The sequence below is a fragment of the Nannospalax galili genome, unplaced genomic scaffold (genome assembly GCF_000622305.1).
Source record: "Nannospalax galili isolate Female #2095 unplaced genomic scaffold, S.galili_v1.0 scaffold242, whole genome shotgun sequence".
Lineage (NCBI taxonomy): Eukaryota > Metazoa > Chordata > Mammalia > Rodentia > Spalacidae > Nannospalax > Nannospalax galili.
The window spans coordinates 1,920,865-1,937,665 of NW_008348081.1; the positions used below are offsets into that span (position 1 = coordinate 1,920,865).

The 16,801-nt window shown below is 37.5% G+C and overlaps 1 pseudogene; it reads right to left on the reverse strand.

Annotated features, from left to right (window-relative positions):
- Nucleotides 1-759: 759 nt before the first annotated feature.
- Nucleotides 760-16,801, reverse strand: part of LOC103743291 — a 43,700-nt pseudogene continuing 27,658 nt past the window's right edge.

A 16,801-nucleotide genomic window follows, 5' to 3' on the forward strand; every position in this document is an offset into this window, starting at 1 on the left:
AGCAGAGTTGGTCATAAAAGTTCCCTGCTCATGGCAGAGGTGCCAATTGTGAAGTTGCAATAGTTAGAGTTTAGCAATGAGTGACGTAGGTTAACAAGTGGCCCAAATTCAGAGTTGGACAGAATCAAATAAGTCATGTCTGTAATTACTCAACTAGAACTAACAGAGGTACACTCAAAATAAAGTCGGAGATCAGAATCAGTATTTAGAATCAAATTTGAAGACTTTCTTGATAAAATAGAAGTAAGTTCTTTTGGAATTGGGAATGAAGATATTAATTGATGGAGAGCAAGAGACTTCTCAGGAGGCTTGCACAGATAAGAAAATAAGTGACAAAGTGTCTTGCACTGAAGTTATGTATTTTAACAGCTTTACATGTAATATTCATATATAAAAACTTTAAGTGCTTTTCTCCAATTTAAAATCTAAAGAATTCAAAAATAAGACACTCAATATTTGAAAAAAGTACAGATTTACAAAATGTGTATATTCTGTCATGAAAAGTCCACATCAACATTATACACTTGGAAAAAATACAAATAGGACATATTACAAATTTATGCAGCAATAACTTAGCTCACACCAATCAGTAAAAACTACAGTAACCAAGATTCACAAGCTTTGTAGGTTCTAAACTGAAAGAATTTTGCTTTTTTCTCTGCAGAATCGTTAAACCCTGTGTCAATTAAAGTGTATTAGCCTTTCTACTGGGAAGTGATTATACACAACGATGATGAAAAGGATGAGACCTGGTGTCCATTATGAGTCATTTCAGCTTTGCCCCACAGTAACTGAAACTCTCTTCTCACACTTTCATTTGTTCTCCTAATAAAGATGTGCCACCTGGCTATTGGCTGGACTGTTTGGATTCGGTTCATCCAACAGTGGCCGAACTGTTGACACATGGTATGTTGGGCTCCATCGGTTCTGAAGGATATCTAAACATATGCTACCATCAGCATATACACTGGGATGAAATATTTTGGATAAAAACCTCACAGCTCCTGGTTTATTTGGGTATTCTTCAGAAAATTCTATGATGAGTTTGAAAATACCATCTTCAAAGGGTGTCCTCTGGTCCCATTATAACTGCATTCCACTGCATGATGTTTTCAGATGGTGCACCACTGACCTCCACAGGTGGGTCCTTTTGCAATCACTTGAAATCCCACATGAGCCTCCTCTGGGCCTGGGTCATAACTTTTCCGTCTTATTAAAAAAAAAAAAAAAGTCAAGGACTGGTTTTTTCAGAACCTTATCCAGGTTATAAGATTTATTATAAACTGTAAGTTGTGAATTTTTAGTTAAAAGGTGGATGTTGTTTTCTTACTGTGATGTGTTTCTTCTGAAAGAATCTATTATTTATTTATTTATTCATTTATTTTTTATGTGTTTGTTGCCTGTGTGTATATAAGGTATATATAAGGTATATATAAGGTGTATATAAGGTATATAAGTGCACCTGTGCCTGTAATGCCCCCAGAGGCCAGTAAAGGGTGTCAGATTCCCTGGAACCCACCATATTGGTGCTGGGAGCCAAACCCGGCTTCTCTCTGCAAGAGAAGCACCTTAACCCCTGAGCCATCTCTCCAGCCCCTTGAAAGAACCTTTGGTTATCTTCTATCCTCTCACTTCTATATTTTCTGCAATTTCCTTCTAAACTTTACTACTTTTCCTATGAAAATCAATCAGATTACTTTCAAAATTCTTGGCAGAATGAATTGCTCACCTTGGTAGCTCTTTTCTTCTCTTGCTTTATAGATTCATCAGCTAATTTTTTTACACTAGTATTAATATTTTCTCTCATTTATCTATATGTGTAGTTCTGCTTCCTTAGTACATTTTACAACAGTGATTATTTAATATATGTTGTGATCACCTCTTTGGACCAGATAAATGCCCCCTTTATGTATTTGAAAATATGACGTTATCTCTCTAACTACCCTTTCAATGCTGGCTCCTCTATTACATGAAGTAGAATTTTGCATAATTCAAGCAATCTGGAGACAAGAATTCTGGTAATTTACATATGTGAGCAAAGATAAATGACAATTTGGAATAATATAAGGCCAGGGCAAGTGAATAAATGAACTTTAGGGCTGGAGAGATGGCTGCATGGGTACAGTGCAAGCAGGAGAGTCTGACCCAGCACCCAAGTAAAGAAAAAAAAGCCAAGTTCAGTGTGTGCACCTGTGACCCAGCAGGTGCTGTGGAAGCAGGTGGATCCTAGGGGCTCATTGGCAAGCCGCTCTAGGAGAAACAGAGGGTTCCATGCTCAGTGATAGACCCTGTTTCAAAATATAAGATAGAGAAAGATATAAGGACACTGATGTTGACCTTTGGCCTCTGCATGCACACCTCTGTGGTACACACACATATACCAAACAGTGAAGAATGAAAGAAAGAAAGAAAGAAAGAAAGAAAGAAAGAAAGAAAGAAAGAAAGAAAGAAAGAAAGAAAGAAAGAAAGAAAGAAAGAAAGAAAGAAAGAAAGAAAGAAAGAAAGAAAGAAAGAAAGAAAGAAAGAAAGAAAGAACTTTAGGAGAAAGAAAGGAATTTAGGCAAATAAAGATTAAAAACAACATTGCCAAATTCACTTTCCTGAATTGTAGAATTGCATTGTAAAGAAATTAAAGAAGGAGAAATAATTTTTCCATAAAATTTTAATTACGGTCACATTTTTAAAATATGGAATGTAACACAGCAATATGATTCTGTGGGGGGTTTCAGGATCTAGGAAATAACAGTACACACATGCCTTCTAGAGGTTCGAGTTTCCTTCTGGTGAGAAAAACTATAATACATACAATTGTTCAAGGCCAGAATTAAGAGACAAATAAATGGACTAAACCAACACCAAGTTTAAAGAGGAGAAACAGTTTTATGACCAAGATCAGTGCCTTCATGGATTGCAGTGATTATTTTAAAAAATCCTCTCTCCTAAATAATAATTCTGCTCAGTTTATTTTGTTTATTTATTTTTTGTAGGGGGACAGTGAGCACATGCCATGGCACATTTGTGGAGGTCAGAGGACAACTTTGAGCAGTTGTTTCTCTCCTTCCATTACGGGGGTCCAGGGGATCAAACTCAAGCTGTTCGGCTTGGTGGCAAACACTTACTTGATGAGCCATCTTACAGGTCTCTGTTCAATAGATTTTTAATATGTACATTTTTATGTCTTTTTTAATATTTCAGGCAATTTTGTTTTTTAATTTATTTTTTGAACATTTCATACATGTACAATGTATCTTATTGTCCCCTTTCACTCCTCCCTTTTACTCCCATAGGACCCCATCACACCTCCCTTTCAGCATCATGTCCTTCTTCTCTATTTATTTTACTCATTTTTTTTATAAACCACTGAATTCAGTTAACGTTATCCATATGCACATGGGTGTGGGGTCATCCAGTGAGGCATTGGGATCCTATCAGTGGCTACATTCAGCTAGGGGTGGGGCCTAGGAGCTCCTCTCCTTTCCATGCTTGAATTGTTACTTGGCTTGATTTAATTCAGGTCTTGTACAAGTAACCTCAGCTGCCATAAGTTCCTGTGTGAAATAGCCCCATCATACTCAGGAGACAGCATTTCACTTCTTTCCTCCCCATCCTCTGGCTCTTGGATTTTTCTACCCACTCTTCCATGGTATTTTCTGAGCCTTGGGGTAGAGGTGTTGGTATAGATGTCCCATGTACATGGCTAAGCTCTCACAGTTACTTATTTTCAGCACCTTACTGACAGTAAAACCTCACCACCAACTGCAATAAGAAAGTTTCTGTCACCGAATCTATGGGAGCACCACAAATCTATGGATATGGTTATGAAAATGTATTTTGAAGCTAACAGCTAAATGATGATTAGAAACAATATATCCATTGTTAGTTAAAACATCTGCAACAGAGAATTTGAAATAATTTCAATAGAACTGTAAAGCAAATAATAAAACGTATGCACAGAATGACTGTGCTTAATAAGCATCCATAACCATTTGGAGCTGTAGACCTGAATATGTAAATAGCCAGGTGCTGAGGAATGAGCACTTAGGAAACAGCAGCCACTTTAGGAATGCCAGATGCAGCACTTAGGCACTCTTAAGCAAGAAAATTGAAAGAGAAATTTAAGCTAATAGATAAAATCACAGATTACATTAAGTAAATGGTAAAACAGCCTGTTTTGAAAGTAAGGTTCTCTAATTCAAGATCAATTTAGCTATACATTTTTTAAACAATTTTCTGCAATTTTCCACTTTTTCTGATAAAGCCATCAAAGATGATCACTGCGATTTCACACAAGATGTTCCACAATTTTTCTGTGGCATTGGTTAAAACTAAGTGGCAAATATTGCGAGCTGCCCCACACTCACTTGAAAATAGAACATCATTTCAACAAATAACTGAAATCTTTCTCAAGGAGCAATGTGCTGCCATCGGGCACTTTATGTTAAAGGAGTACTGCACTGAATGAACACACCACTATCTGACAGGATGTGGGGTTCTCTGTCACTTTAGATTTTGATAAGATTAGATGCACTCAAATTATGCACTGAAGGGGATAGATGTAAATCCCGGGAAGCACCTAGAGGCTGGAGAACAGTGGTGAGTTGAGTCCACACAGACTGCTTCCTCTTTAAATAGTGCTGGGCACACAAGCTGGTTCTGAGGTTTGATGTTAAGTAACAGGTTCAAAGCTTTCCCAGAATGAGCAGCTCCTAGAATGGGGTCAATTAGCTATAAAATTGAAAGGGGATCATGAATTAAATGGGGTTTGTGTGCTGTTTCTAAATTTTCTTTCAAGGTATTTAATAAAGTTGTACTAGAAGTGATTTCTAAAAGGACAATAAATCACTGTCTGTACTGTCCTGAAACCCTGAAGGACAGTGTTGGTGACAGGGTAAAATATATTTCTCTCTTTCATGATCTTCCTTTGACTCATGGTTCATCTCTGTAGATTTGCTTTCTTTTTCTTTCTGCTTAACATGCCCTCCTAATCTCGCTGATGAACTCCATAAACACTAAGAAACAAAACTTCAGTGATTCTCTCATTCCACATTTGACTACTTTCTGAAAAGCCAGGTTTCTCCCCCACCCCAATCCTTTACAGGTTGCTCTCTTGCAAACTTCTTATTTTAGCTGTATCCTTCAAAGCACACACTATACTTATATCACTAGAACCAAACATAATGTCTGTCACACTCATCAAATATTTCTTTTATTTTTTTTTGTTAACTTTTTTTAAAAATTGAGAATTTTATACATGCTTATATTGTGTTTTGAATAAATCCACACCCACGCCCTCCCCTCCAACTCCTCCCATATCTCCCCGTCACCTTTTTCTGACAACTTTGTGTACTCTTTTCTTTTTGGGGGGTGGGCTTTTTGACACTCTAACATTCCCCCTCTGAAGGGGTAACCCTAAAATCTTTTAGGTGTTAGATAAGAGTTTCCAAATACTTTTAACATTTTTTGTCTTTGGAACAGAGTATGTTGCTAAGAGGCACGAGGACATTTTGACTTTTAGCCAAGAAACTGGCTACTTTTCTTTGGGGTCTTCTAACCCTAACTGCCTAGCCAATTCCTACCTCCTATTCTTATCACACCCTCTGAAGGGGTTACCCAAATTGCAAAAAAGAAACAATCAGAAAGAAAAGATAATGGAGGGGTGGGAAAGACAGAGACAGAAAAAAAATGAGGAGGCAAAAGCATAAAAAAAGAGAACAAGTAGAGGAGGAGGGAAAGGAGGGAAAGACAGAGGGCGGGAGTGGGGAAGGACAGCCGAGGGGTAGAAAAAGGGAAGGGGTTTCACAATCAGAAAATAGACTTCTAAACAGAGCACAGAGTTAAAATGCCACTATCCATTCATAATGAAACCCTCAGCAGGTTCACCAGGCTCCACTTGGATGGACCCACAGTGAAGGGCATTAGGGGACAAAAATTTGGCTTGAAATACAGTTTGTGTGTGTGTGTGTGTGTGTGTGTGTGTGTGTGTGTATGTGTGTGTAATAGAGTACATGGAATCAGGCAGGAGGTATTAAGGGGAGGTCAGATAGGGGAAGGGGTCTAAATATGATCAAAATATATTGTATGATAGCCACAAAAATTCAATAAAAAAGAAAAATCAAAATGAAAAATGTATAATTTATTTATAAGAAGGCCATCCATTGACAAATACCTGTAGTAATTATCAAGATGGGTTAAACTCTACCTAGAAAATATGAAACTGAGTAAATGGAATTTCATCCAGAATTCTGAAGTCAAGTTAATTCTTTAAGCTTTTGTCAACATTGTTCTACTTTTATTACAAACAGAAATGGAAATCTGGCAGTTGCTATCTCCTAGAGGTAAAGAGAAAAAATACATTTCTGAAACTGATGTAGCTATTTGAGGAGCCCTCCAACTCTGACCACAAGGCAAGGGCTAATACCACCTATTTTAATCAGCTGTGTGTTAGAAATAATTGACACAAGTGGAGGAATAGGATGGAAAAGCAGGACATGAAGAGAAAAAAGGAAGAGGCAAGTCCTTTACCCCAGTGTGTGCATGTCCTGCATAGAATCTGTCTAAAGTGCTTACCCAAATTGTGCTGGACCATATTAGGAATGGAAACAGTGTCATGATAAGTGGAGCTTAACTAGTAAGATGTAAACAATTTCGGTTGCTATGTAAGTTCTTAGTTTTTTTTTTTTAATTAACTTTCATTTTAATTGTATTGGGATCAATACTTTGTTTTTTTGGTCTTTTTGAGACAAGGTCTCCCTGTAGCCCCAGCTGTCCTGGAACTCACTATGTAGACCAGGCTGGCCTTGAACTTACAGAGACCCACCTGCCTCTGCCTCCCAAGTGCTGGGACTACAGGCGTGCACCACCATGCCCGTCTGGGCTCAATACTTTATTGTATTAGATTAATAAAATTAATTTTTCTCTATTTATGGCTACTTCTGGATTAATTTGGTGAGCAGACTTTAATTTTTGCATTTGTTTTTATTTCATCTGTCCTTAATATGCAATTAACTTTTCAGTATTTGACTAATAGACCAAGTTGTACGGAGCCTAGAAAACCAATAGGTGCAAAACTGTTGTGATAATGAAATACTTTAGTCCAGTCCACTGTAGGGGATTTGGTCATATTTGCCCACTTACACCAAGGATGACATGGTGTTCATTTGTACTTGTACTTATATTCAGGTAGGGAGAATAAAATTAAAAAAAAAAAAACAGGGGGGATGTGCCTGTTTCCTTTGCATTGTTCCTGTCTTCCTTCACTCTCTCAATAGACTGGGTTAAGGACAAGCATGAGTGGCCCAGCTGGAAGAACAATAATCACTTGATAAGCAATCTAAGGAACAAGGCAGAATTGCTTCTGAAACACCGTGCTGCATTTCAAGGCTTGGAAAACACAAATTTCTGTTTATAAGAATATTTTAGGAACCAAATTTTCTTTCCAACATTTTTTTTCTCTTTTTAAAATGAATTATTTTTATTTTATGTGTTTTGGTGTTTTGTCTGAATGTATGTAAGCATACCCATACATGTAATGGCTGCAGAAGCCAGAAGAGGGTGTCAGATCCCCTGAAACTGGAATTGCTAATGGTTGTTAGCCACCATATTGGTGTTGGCAACTGAACACAGGTCCTCTGCAAAAGAACTCAGTATTCTGTTTTTTTGTTATTGTTTTTGAAAATCTTAGCAAGTATATTGGGCTTGCTAATAGAGCATCAGGTGGGGGTTTATTTACAGAGTGGGCACCAGCCCATTTATGGCTATACTGGAAAGTCCACACTCAAATACACATCATGTAACTCCCTGACAGTTTCACAAAATGATGAGAGAGGTGCCTCATGGCGTTGTTGCTTTATATATCCTTAGCCACGCCCACACATGCAGTCACCTGATTGGATGGAAGGGATAGATGACACCCCCATCGACTCCTTGACTAGCATGGGATGGAGGTGTGACTATAGATTGCTGGTATGGAGGTTGGAGGACAGTTCTAGTTAACACTCAATCCGTTCCACCTTTTACATTCTTTCTGCCAACCTCTTCCACAAAAGTCCTTGAGCCTTGGCAGGGTGATAGGTGTGCGGTGACCTTCCTCCCATTGTAACAAGGCACTGAACTTTCAGGTCTCTGCATCATCTGTTTGCCATGGGCTGTTGGCCCATTTCAGTGGGATTCCATCTATTAAAAGGATTTGGTGCTAGGATTAAATGAGGGAGAACACACATTTTTTGTTTTTCTGAGTCTGTGTTACTTCACTTAGTATAACAGTTTCTAGATCCATCCATTTACCTTCACATTTCAGTGGTTCATCTTTCTTTTCTGCTGAGTAGAACTCCATTGTGTAAATGTCCCTCACTTTCATTATCCACTCATCAGTTGAGGGACACTTATGTTGCTTCCATCTCTTAGCTATTGTGAAAAGAGCAGCAACAACCATGGATGTACAAGAGTCTCTGCAATAGGATGAGTTCTTTGTGTATATGCCAAGGAGTGGTATAACTGGGTCAAATGGTTGGTTCATTTTTAGTTTTTTAAGAGTTTTCCACATTGCTTTCCACAGAGGTTGCACAAGTTTTCAGTCCCACCATCAACAAATGAACATTTCCCTTTCTCCACATCGTTGTCAGTATTTGGTACCATTTCATCTCTTGATCTTAGCCAGTCAGAGTAAGGGTAAGGTGAAATCGTAAGGTGGTTTTAATTTGCATTTTCCTAAGTACTAATGATGTTGAACACTCAGATGTTCCTTAGCCATCATTCTTTCTTCCTTTGAGAATGCTCTGTTTAGCTCTGTGGTCCATCTTTTAATTGGGCCATTTGTTGGAGGTTTTTTGTTGTTTGTTTTTTAATTGTTTTTTGTTTTTATTTTGTTTTGTGGTTCTTCATATTTTTTTTTTAGTTCTTTATATATTCTGAATGTTAAACTTCTGTCAGGTGTGTCACTGGTGATGATTTTTTTCCCACTCTTTGGGTTTTCTATTCACTTTCCTAATTGTTCTTTTGCTGTACAGAAGCTTTTTAGTTTAATGAGGTCCCACTTATGGATTGTTGACCTTAGTTCCTGAGAAACTGGTGTCTGATTTAGAAAGTCTTTTCCTGCACCTATATCTTGTAAGTTACTACCAATGTTTTCTTCGAATAGTTTCAGAGTTTTGAGTTTCACTTTGAAGTCTTTGGTCGATTTGGAGTTGACTTTTGTGTGAGGTGAAAGATAAGAGTCTAGTTTCATTCTTCTACATGTGGAAATCCAGGTTTCCCAGCATCATTTGTTGAAGATGATGTCTTCTCTCCATTGTCTGTTCTTGGCACCTTTATTGAATATCAGGGGGCTGAAATTTTGTGTACTCAGGTTTGGGTCTTCAATGGTTCCATTGATCTATGTGTCTATTTCATGCCAGTACCATGCTGTTTATATGAATATAGCTTTGTAGTCTATTTTGAGATCTGATATAGTAATCCCCCCAGTGTTGTTCTTTGTGCTCAGGTTTGTTTGGCTATCTGGGGTCTTTTGTGCTTCCATACAAATTTAAGGATGGATTTTCCTAATTATGTGAAATATGACATGGGGATTTTGATTGGGATTGCACTGAATATATATATATATATATATGTATCTTTTGGTACAATCATCATTTTCACAATATTAATGCTTCCAATCCATTAGTATGGGAGGTCTTCCATCTTCTGGTGTCTTCCTCAATCTCTTTCTCTAAAGATTTGAAATTTTCATTGTAGAGATATTTCATGTCTTTTGTCAGGTTTAGTTCAAGGTATTTTTTTTGCAGCTATTGTGAATGGGAGCATTTTCCAATACTCCTTCTTCAATTGCTTGTTATTTATATATAGAAAGGTTACTGATTTTGTAGATTAATTTTGTAACCTCCACTTTACTGAAAGTGTTGATCAGTTCTAGGAGTTTTCTGGTAGAATTTTGGGGATCTCTTAGGGATAGAATTATATCATCTGCAAAAAAGTGATAGTTTGACCTCTTCTTTTCCAGTTGGTACTCCTATAATTTCCTTCTCTCATCTTACTGCTATAGCATGAGTTTCAAGCAGGATGTTGAAAAGGAGTTGAGATAGTGGACACCCTTGTCTGGTTCCTGATTTTAGTGAGAATGCTTCCAGTTTTTTTTTTTTCCATTTAGAAAGATGTTGGCTATGGATTTGTTGTTTATAGCTTTAGTTATGTTGAGGTGTGTTCCCTCCAGTCCAATTCCCTTTAGAACTTTTATCATGAGTGCTTGGCTCAGTTTTGTCAAAAGCCTTTTAATGCATCCATTGAGATGACGATGTGGTTTCTATCTTTGAGTCCATTTATATGATTGATGACATTTATTGACTTGTGTATATTGAACCATTCCTGCATCTCTGTAATAAAGCCTACTTGATCGTGGTGAATGATCATTCTGTTGTACATCTGTATGCAGTTTTCAAGTATTTTGTTGAGAATTTTTGCATCTGTGTTCATTAAGAATATGGGTCTATAGTTTTCTTTATTTATTGTTTATTTACCTGGTTTTGGTATTAGAATGATGCTGGCTTTATAGAAGGAACTTGAGTGTTTTTCTTCTGTTTCTATGCTTTTGAATAATTTAAGTCGTATTGGTCAGAAGTCTTCTTTTAATGTCTGGTAGAATTCTGCTGTAAATCTTTCTGGGCCTGGACTTTGATTAGTTGGGAGGTTTTATATTATTGTTTTGCTTTTCTTAAATGTTACTGATCTGTTTAAGTTGTTGATTTCTTCTTGGCTTAACTATAGTTGTTCCCATGATTTTAGATATCCACCCATTTATTTTAGGTTTTCAAATTTAATAGAGTGTTTAAAGCATTCCCTTATTATATTTTGGATCTTTTGAGTGTCTGTTGTGATGTTTCCCTTTTCATCTCTGATTTTTGTTGATTTGGATATGCTCTTTCTTTCTTTCTTTTGGTTAAGTGGGCTAAGAGTCTCTCTGTCTATCTTGTTTAGCTTTTCAAAAAACCAGGTTAATCTGTGCCTTAAAGTCCTGCAGCGTTGTTTTTATGAATTTGGGTGCACTAGAGTTTGATGCATATACGTTCATAACTGCAACATCTTCTTGGTTAATTAATTGTTCCTTTGGTCAGAACGAAGTGACCCTCTTTATCTCTTCTGATTAGTTTTAGTTTGAAGTCCACTTTATTAGATATTAGAATTACAACCCCTGCTTGTTTCTTGGCGCTTTTGCTTGAAATATTCTTTTCCATCCTTTCACCTTGAGGTACTGTCTGTCCTTGAAGGTGAGATGGGTTTCTTGCAGACAGCAAAGAGATGGATTTTGTTTCTTAATCCATTCAAGTAGCCTGTGTCTTTTGACTGGGGAGCTCAGTTCATTGACATTTAAAGTTATAATTGAAAGATGTGCACTGGTTGCCATTATTTTGATTACTGTTTGTCTAGTTGAAGTCTGCCTCTGTTTACGTTATTGGTGTGCTTTGGTTGTTTTCTTATTTGGTATGTAAAACTAGTTTGTCTAGGTTTCAGGTTCTCTCAGATTTTATTTTCTGAGGACCTGATGGCTTCAGATCAGCTACTCAGGAGTTCCCCATAGAAGCCCAAGTCAGTCTCCAGTCAGGTACACTCAAGCTTCCTTCTAATATTTGGACCCCCTACTAGTGGGTACTCAGAGCACAATTTAGGAAGTTTGCTATGGGAGAGGCCTGATTTTGGTACTCTCATGCCCTCTGCTGAGGTCTCAGCTCAGATCCCAAATGGAGGCCAGATCAGGCCCTCTCAGGCTGTCAGCTGAGTTCTCAGCCATAGGGTAGGTATAGTCTTGGGGCTGTGGGAGGGGCCTTACATAATCATGGTTAGGGGCTTGGGTATAGCATGATTTGGGGAAGATTTGGGGGAACTTCACCACCACATGATCCAGGCAACCTGCTGAGGTCTCACTCCCTATACCCACTGAAGGCCATATCAAGCGCTCTCAGCTTGTGTTCCGAGTTCTCAGCCCCTACCCAAGGTGGAGGTCAGATAAGGCACTTTCAGGCTGTCTGCTGAGTTCAGCTCTATAGTAAGGTAGGCATACCCCTCTGTTTCCAACATTTTCAAACAGTTACCTTCTTTCAAAGAAGCCAGTCATTACCAGTGGTTGTAGAAGCTAGAATTCCCTCTCATTGGAATCACTGCTAGTGGAGCACTACGGCAGGTTCCAAATGAATTCTCAAAGACTAAACAAAGCATTGATGTAAATATTTTTATACAGCTTCTGTGCATGGCTTAAATTTAGTTTCCTCATTTTTCTGACAGAGGTTCCTAAATATTTTTCCCTGAAAGTGTATTATAAGAAAAGTCAAGCTGGCAAGTTTTCTCTGAGAATTAATTAAACCAGCAACAAACCCATTATAAAAGTTATGGCTAAGAATAAACTTGCAGACTCTTTTATTGAATCCAGTTGTGATCAGTGAGCATGTGAATTGGCTCTAGTTACATCCTTTCTGTGATTTAGGCTGAGAAAATGTATCCAATAATACAAAGTATCCCAATAATACTTTGTCCTTTTTCCACCTTAAAGCTAATATATGGTTCAATAAACTGCAGTCCAGAGACTGAATCTACATCTATCATTGCCAAATTCTTTACTTTGTACTATTCGTTGCCCCTAGTAATGTAAGGCAAAGTAAATAAGTAAATAATGATTTTGTAATGAAAACAATTCAGTATATCTAAGAAAGCCTTTATAACCTGTAACATAAAAGAATGGAAAAACAAGTAAGATACATAAGGCAAGTTGCCTTGTCCCCGTGTGAAAGCTTTAACTTTATTTTGCATGGATATAGAAAGGGGGCGGGCAAAACAATTGATAAACTCAAATATTCTAGAAACTGCCTTTGCTCAGTAATTCCAACCTCATCCTCATTTCTCTCATGTAAGAATTACTAATAGGAGACAGAGCTCAAGTGAGGGGGAATAGTAGGGCACAGTGGTTTTCAAGAGGGAAATGGGAGAAAGGAAGGTACTAATTGGGGGAAGAGCAGGGAGGGCCATCCAGAGGAAAAGAAAGGAGAGGAAGATAAATAATACTTTGTGGCATGAAAAACACAAAAGATAATGTATTATTTCTTAAGCCTACTGAAAAAACGTACATACAATATGAGTACATACATGTAGCTGAAAACAATATAACTAAAATCACAGTGATGGGTATATATGGCCCTCAAAACCATGCCCCCAGTGGGTACTTCCTCCACATAGGCCTGATGTACTGTTTTCACGACCTCCAGAAAGAGCATCACCAGCTGGAGACCAAGCATTCACACATGAACCCATGGGAGATATTTCATATTCAAATTGTAGCAGGAACTGTATTAAACCTCTGGCAGTATAGCTTTCAAATATGTTCATTTGCTGGTTCAAATGTACTCTGTTAGAAATTACCCATACACAGGTATCTCACAATGTGATACGGTGTCTTTTCCCACCTCTGTCTAATCTTAGAACCTCAACATTAACTGGCTTGCAAACCTTGGTAATGCTTTGATGAATGGTTTTGGGCACTGCCTTGGAGTTGGTCTGACTGTGTCTCTTCCCTCCTGTCTTGTTCTGAAGACTTAATCAAGTCTTGCTCTCTGTGCACAGCTCTTGTTTCAGACTGGCCTCCATGATAGTGTCAGTACTCACAAACAGCCCTGCTGGGTCAAGGTCTCAGGTTTTCCTGTGCTGATCTGACTACTGTGCAGAATATCAGATAAGAAAACTCCTCCTAGATGGAGCTGAGGAGGCTCATGTCAAGGCTCTGGACTCTTTCTGCTTGTTCAAAAAATATTTATTTTCTCATAGTACCTAAAAATTCTGAACTCAAAAAAAAACCAAGAAGCAAATAAAATAGTGTGCATATAAGATTCTAATTTCTATAGCTTATTCTTACCTCCACCCTTTATCCCTCAACAAATGTTTTTGTATATTAAAACGTCTGTTTATATTCAAATATAAGCACGATATTATTTTCTCCAGTTTTTCCACAAAAGTCAAATGTACACACTCCTATCCCTGAAATTTTATTTTAAAAAGTACACCACTCATCATATGACTATCAGTGTAAAAACATGTACAGACTTTTCAGCTGTGCAGTATTCCATTAGCAGACAGAAGTCAGGTTCTGCTGAACCGTACCCTTAGGAATGGGATACTGGTGCTCGAATCATTTCTTATTATGAATAAAATCAGAATTGCCTCTGAACATAAAATCATTGCACATACAAAGTTATAGAAAGGCAAGGACCACCTTTTCACAGAATGAATGCACTTTCAATGTTTATATCCTCTAGAAATCATGAATCTATACTCAATCGTGCTATTATTTTGTACTTTTAGTATTTTAAGTTGTTTGTTGTTATTGTTGTTGTTGGTGGTGGTGGTGGTGATGGTGGTGGTGATGGTAATGGTGATGGTGGTGGTGGTGATGGTGGTGGTGGTGATGGTAATAATGGTGGTGGTGGTGATGGTGGTGGTGGTGATGGTGATGATGGTAATGGTGGTGGTGGTGGTGATGATGATGGTGTTGGTGGTGGTGTTGGTGATGATGATGGTGTTGGTGGTGGTGATGGTGGTGGTGGTGGTAATGATGTTAATGGTGGTGGTAATGATAGTGGTGGTGATGGTGGTGGTGTTAGTGATGGTTGTGGGGGTGATGGTGGTGGTGGTGGTGATGGTGGTGGTGATCATGATGGTGGTGATGGTGGTGGTGGTGGTGATGGTGGTGGTGCTGGTGCTGGTGCTTGTGCTGGTGGTGGTTTATGCTTTGCTTGCATTTGGATTTCTACAGTGGAGAAAAAAATTAGCAACAGTTTTTATTTTTATGGTTTCTGAGTTTTGAGTCATTATTAGCTATTTTTTTTCGTAAAATGAAGTTTTGACATTTATTAAGGCTGATTATGTGGAGTAAACTATTCCATTTTAAAAAGTGTTATGCTTTTTAAAATTTTGTCTACTCTTTTTGAACATAAGGTTTTAGTTATGTACATTAACTTAAGATTATCTTTTTTCTGTTTTGTAAAACTTTATTTTTTTATTTTTTTTTATTCCTGCTCAGTCTTCCAGTTTCTGCAACTACAACCAGTTTCTATAAGTTAAAATCTCCAAAAATCTCTAAATTCATTTTAACTAATCTATTTTCCTTTGGAATTTTATCAAGTATTAGTATTTTGTAAGATTATATTAGGACTATGGAGGGTGAGGCAAGATTGCAAATTCCGGATTAGGCTTATTACATACAGAGTTCCCGACCAGTCTGGCCCAGTCTGGACAATATAGAAAGACCATGCATGTCCTTCTTTCCAAAAAAGTAAAAATAAAACAACAAAATCAGAAACAACAACAAAACAAAACCAAAAAAAAAAAAAAAAAAAAAAAAAAAAAAAAAAAAAAAAAAAAAAAAAAGCAGGGCGAAAAACAAGTAAAGTGATCAAAAAGATTATTTTTTTCTGGTAAAAGTGTTAATAATCTCTTAATTTTTTTCCTTGACTACTTTCATCTCTGAATAACTTTCTTTCGAGTTCCTTAAGTTTTTCCTTAATCATGCCTTAGCTATTAAAAGAATTACTAGTAGTGGCATTAAAGCGAGCTACTTGAGCTTCTTTTATGTTTGCCTTTCATACAAATTTCCGCATGTGTTCAAATGGACCTCAAGAAACAAGAGCAGACCTTAGCATGGCACTAGGTGTCATCTGAGTTTCAGGCAGTTGGCCCTTCTGGGGCAACATCAGAGTGACCAGGGGAATGGAGCATTCTGAGGACTCTTCACAGTTGGTGTTCACCAAGGGGTGTGGGAATACAATCCATCAACAATTTTCTTGCAGTTATGGCACATGCAAAAATCAGCACAGCTCTCCATTCTTCATGTCTAACTTCTTGTATCATTTTGCTTAGAACTGCCCCTGCTAGAGAGCACAATACCCTATTCTTTTCCATTAAAAAATAGATTTGTATTTGCCTTTTTTTGTTGTTTGTTTTGGAATGCTTCCAAAAAGCTGCCAAAGAACTCTTTCTAAGATATAGTTCTTTCTACCCAGATTGCCATTTCCATTAGGATCCAAGTGTCATTTAGTGTATCAGCAATTTCTTGGCATAAATTCTAGGGTTTGGGTTAAATCAAGCATTCTCTTGCTTCTGAGAAATCTACAAGGTCCTGTTTGTAGATTGGTGGGAATTAACTGCTATTAGATTACCATCTTGTTTGAAGGGACTCTTCCCTCCACCTCCTTATTCAAAAATACACAGCCACAGTTTACAACAGTCTTCATCCTACAATATTGGCAGGACATAGTTTTGAAAAATTACAGAAAATGTTTATTTCATATCTTTTCATAAATAATTCAAATATATGGAATTTTTCCATATAATGTATGGACTTTTTTTCTCTAAATATTTGCCAAACTGCCTTGAGCATAGCAGATGCATCATGAAAGTTATTTGATTTCAGGGGCATTTTCAGCATAACTGAACTTCATAATGGTAGTTTTATATAATGACAAGGAATACTCAAATTCCTACCATCTCATATATGCATCCAGATCATTGTGTGCATATAAGAAAGATATTCTTGGGGCTGGAGAGATGGCTCAGCGATTAAGAGCACTGACAGCTCTTGTAGAGGACCCAGTTTCGATTCCCAGCACCCACATGGTGGCTACGAACTGTCCTTAATTCCAGTTCCAGGGGAATCCGAAGCCCTCTTGTGACCTCTGTAGTATTGCATGACATGGGTGCACTCACATACATGCAGGCAATATACCCATACACATAAAATAAAGATAATAAAATGTTTTTAAAAATAAATATATTC